Source organism: Portunus trituberculatus, chromosome 46 (assembly GCF_017591435.1).
Source record: "Portunus trituberculatus isolate SZX2019 chromosome 46, ASM1759143v1, whole genome shotgun sequence".
NCBI lineage: Eukaryota > Metazoa > Arthropoda > Malacostraca > Decapoda > Portunidae > Portunus > Portunus trituberculatus.
Window position 1 is genome coordinate 17371922 of NC_059300.1, and position 4919 is coordinate 17376840.

Sequence of the window (4919 nt, forward strand, 5' to 3'; positions counted from 1 at the left end):
TGCTTCATGCTAAGAGAACATTTGAAAATTCAACATCAGACAATTTCAAAATTACATCAACACACGTGAACCTGATGACGGAACGCATATACGACCAACAGGAGTAATCATTATGGACACTGGCAATACGAGTAAATAGCATTGCAAGTACACGTGAGTATAATTTTGCATCACTGTATATATTATGCTGATATCTCTTACATATATATGCGTATAAATCATCTTTAAAAAATAGGTTAGTAGTAAACAGGGTAATCTTAAAGCAAACGGTAATGTTAAGGGTGAATTTAGGGTAAAGTTGGCAACTCGACCTGGCAGCACTGGATGGGCGGCGCCGTATCTACCAGTCGGTTCACGTTCAAACATGAGCTCTCTCATACACATGAAGGGGGAAATCTGGATGGTTGAACTGATTGCAGGGGGAAATGACAGAAAAATGTTTGGGAACCACTGCTCTAAGGTATGCAAATTAAGTTTTTCAGTCTCTCTTCATAGGAAATATCCCTCATTCCCTGTATCATTTTAGTCATCCTCCTCTGCACTGACTTTACAGAACTATGGCATTTCTGAAATGTGGGGACCAGCAGAATTGTACCGCATAGTCAAGATGTGGCCTGACCAGTGCCAAGTATAATCTTAGTATTACTTCAGGACTCCTGCTTTTAACACTTCTTAAAATGAATCCCAATACTCTATTCGCCTTGTTTCTGGCCTCAATACATTGCTTCCTTGTACCGAGATCGGAGCTAACTATGACTCCTAAATCTTTCTCATACTTGGAACTTCCTAGTGCCACGTTATCTATCGTGTACCTTTAATGTTCTAGTGGCCGATTAACAAGATTTCTGCAATAATAGAAATGGAAACAGCCTTGAAAACCAGCTAATTAACTTTCTGGCTTGGAAATAGTCGTGTTTGAACAAAATACTCCCTCTGCCATTTAAAAAAAAACTTACATCACACCAGTCATATGCAAGGTTTCCTTCAGTGCTCCATGTACCTTCTCTGGTGCCTCACTCACCATTCTTCATTTTATGTCACACCAATCACCCACATGTCTTCTTTGAGCGTACATATCAGTCTCTTCCCGAGCTTCATCTGCCACAGCAATTATATGCGCATGTCTTTCTAATAGTACATTTTTGTCAAAACTAGTATTTGTTCCCTATTCCACTATAGTGTTGCCATTCAAATAAAAAAGAAAGTTTAATTGGATAAAATAATATAAACAACATATGCAGGCTTTATTGCAGCAAGAAGGAGATATAAAGGCACTCAGCGAAAAAAATAAAGCTAACTTTTGGTGTGTGTGTGTGTGTGTGTGTGTGTGTGTGTGTGTGTGTGTCTTTGCAGAAGTCCTTTTCCGGGTGACGTTCGATCATGAGGAAGGCCAGCAAGAAGGAAGTTTTATCCGTAACCACACGCCCATCTGGGACTGCATCCACTATAACCCTGAAATGCACCGCGTGAAAAGCCTTTGGTAGAATACATACATATTACGAAACTTTTCCTACGATAAGGACAATCATTGTCTTCAATAATATCAAGCATCCTATTTATGATAGGCACTCAAGGTACTCCTGCAAAAATAAATAAATAGATAAATAAAATAAAATAAGTAAATGAAATAAAATAGATAAATAAATAAATAAATAAAAAGAAAAAAAAATCTTGAAGAAAAATTACTGAGAATGCTTTGCTACGTATGCAATGAGATTTTCTTTCGTACATTAGAAGGCCGTTTTGTGCCCTGTGATTTACATGTCGTATTTTGAACATTCTCTTATTTATTTAGCACCCTTATGGAGATTTTCTCCCTTGTCTGATGGATTTTAAACACCTTTCTAAAGAGAGGTTGTTTGAAAGGATAAAAGCAAGCCATTCTTATTACAATCGTGTTATGAAAGCCATCAACACACACGCACAGTACAAATAGGAACACGAAAATGAAGATGCTAAGGAATCTGAAATTTTCCCCTTACTATAGTGACACTGTTCTCTATCACCACCATTGTGATACAAGGTGTTACTTACGGGACTGCGCTTCACACGGGCGGCAGGTCCCATCTCTGGAATGAAAGATAAACACGAAATAAGACCATCTTCCAAACACTGTTAATATTGCATTCAATTCTGCACAGATTGGTGCAACACCAACCTGGTGCAGCCGAGGTAGGTCCTACCACCAAGGCAAGGACCACAGCCGCCAGCAGCGTCTGCCACAGCCACGCCACGGCCCTCATGCTGAAGTAGGAGAGAACAGCAGGAAAGTCAGGAACCCTCTGCGTCTAATACCGTCGCAAGAATTGCTCCTGCCGGGGCTGTCTATCATCTCATAAAGGAGACAAAATTGGTCTTAAGAAGTTAAACAACACACGCTTTGCATTCATTCTTAATACACTGATTATCAGCTTTAACATAATTCATTAAAACTGTTCAAAGTTTATGGAAAACTTGTAGGTATGTACAATATAACGTCTTCAATATGAAATAAGCAAGTATTATGTCAACTTTTTGAAGGAAAGGTGTAACTACGTAGTGCTGCTATCGGAAACAAAAGATGGGCATTCCACTTATATTGAAAACATCCTGTGGACGTTGTTGACAGTGGCGCCTACTATAGCTATTACTTTTTGGTTGCTGATCCAGGACCAGGACTCGATACAGGGCCGCGTTCCGTTGGGGACCGTATGGCGTACAGTATGGCATACTTCCCCCGAATCGGGGGGGACCAGCATAGGGCTCGCCTTGCGGGAGCGTGCGGGACCTTGCGCTCCTCGGAGGTGAATGCTTGGCGGTGTCTGGCAACTATTGTTTATCAACAAACCGCAGACGTCCGCCGCTTCACCACTATATTATCAGTGTGGGGGATGTAAATGCTATTTTGACAGCTTATGCGACGTCACAGAACATAAAAACAATGTGGTAAGTCTGTTATCCCTTGTAGAATGCTGGAATAAGGCAATATGACGAAAATATTAGTATTTATAGCAATAAAAGACGGTGTTATATGTGTCGCATTTCTTCACACAGCCTCTGAGGCAGAAGAGACAGCCTCTACCGCCATGGTAGCTGCTGCAGAGGCCCCTCCAGCACCTGTGGCTGCAGGGACAGTTTCCCTTTGCATTTGAAAGTGTTCTATAAGTCTTTCCCGGAGTAAAGAGGCACTATCATCTCTGCATAGTCCTTGACCCTCACAGGACTTGGCGGCCTATCATCTCCCTCTTCTCCTTGCCTTGGCAACCTCTCTTCTCCCTCTTCCTCTTGCCTCAGCAATATTTCCTCCTCTCGTGCTAAGAGGAGCTCTGCAGCGTCCAACAGAGGGTCTTTTGCGAGCTCTTGAGCGAGGAGGAGGAGAGCAGCTTGGACGGCCATCTTTGTCAACAATACCCGTATGGCTTGCGCGTTCCCTTGCGTTCCGTTGGGGTTGCGGGGGCAGCGTGCTAACTTCCAACGGAACGCAGCCCAGGTGATGTACCGCCGCTGTATTTCAGCTTTTCCTTGCAAACGCTGCAACTAACTGTGTGGTCATCAACAAACTCCATATAAGCCCAAACTGGAGCAGATCTACCTCGTTTCGATGCCATACTGCACTGAAATACTCTTGAGATACAATATGAATCAAAGCAATTTTACAAAGGGCCAGCAAAAACAAGATAATAATATAAAGCCAACAGCGACCCACACGTAATCTTTGCAGTCACACTGCTTTTATTAAGTCTCTTGACGAAAGATAAAAGTCTTCCAAAAAATCTGTAGAATATAGCGAAAGTAGAAGTTGTACTAAGAAAGTGGTATGTTTATTGAAATATTCAATCAATAATTTAATGCACTGTATTCATGGCGTGACGCTGCACGGGTTTCCCTCCCTGGACCAAGACTTAAACTCGACTGTCTCCCTTGCTTGCTTGCTTGTTGAGGGATAGAATAGGTGGGGGGAAAGAAGATTTAGAGAGTGGAAGTATAGTGAGGATGAAATGAATGAAATAAAGTCTCCCAGTAACAGTAACAGTAAGGGTGGGATAGATAGTGGGGGGGGAAATAAGAGATGAGTGGAAGAAAATAGTGGGGATGAAAAGGGAAGAAATATAGTAGTAGAGAGTAAAGTTGGCGGGCAAACCGCCTTGCTGATCTTTCAATGTGTTTACTGTTTTAGCCAATCAGCTGTCGGGGTTGCTCAGCGCTGTCTGATCTTGAGTAGGGAGCGGAGTTGAAGCTTGAGGTGTTTTGCATCTTCATTTTATAAGTTTATTTGTTGGGATAATTTTTCTGGGTTGTTGGTGTTGTTAAGTGTAAATAGGAACTGGTGGTTCGCTTGAAAGGTTTTTATAGGTTTTCTGAACCATGGGTGATCTTTATTGTGTTCGTGTTCTTGTATGATATTGTTGAATGTGGTGTCTCTGAGTGTGTGTGTAAGTGTGTGTAGTGTTTTGTTTCCTCTGTTGAACAGTGTGATGTTGATGGGTGTTATATTGGCAAGTGTGTGCAGCTCTTCGGTGGTGTGACTGTATGGGTGCCTGATATCGAAAGCAAATCGGAGTGCTTTGTTTTGTTTCTTTTGTAATTTATTTACTTGGAATTTAGATAGTGCGTTGAGGGCGTAAGCAGGATATGTTAGAATTGGGAGCACGCACGCTTTTACTAGGTGTAGCTTTATGTTGTTGTTCAGTGTTTGAAAACGTCTTATGGTGTTGATGGCTGTCTGGGCTTTTCTTGTTATTTCATGGACGTGTTTCGCGTAACCGCTTCTGCCAAGCGTGAGTCCTAATACTTTTGCCTCTGATGCATATGGTATGTTGTTTCCATTTATGTTAACTGGTTTTAAATTTCTTGATGCTATGGGGGAGTGTGAATTTCTGCGTGTTTGTTTTAATTTTCCATTTATGTTCAAAGGTGTTGATGTTTTTAATTTCTTTTCA

General features: G+C 41.6%; 1 long non-coding RNA gene across 1 annotated transcript; it reads right to left on the minus strand.

Moving 5' to 3' along the window:
- Positions 1 to 1230: 1230 nt before the first annotated feature.
- On the minus strand, positions 1231 to 2318 carry LOC123519821. The gene is made up of 3 exons (XR_006679103.1): positions 2159 to 2318; positions 2035 to 2069; positions 1231 to 1452 (listed from the first exon to the last, which is right to left on the minus strand). It is a non-coding gene; the product is annotated as an uncharacterized LOC123519821 (long non-coding RNA).
- Positions 2319 to 4919: the final 2601 nt, after the last annotated feature.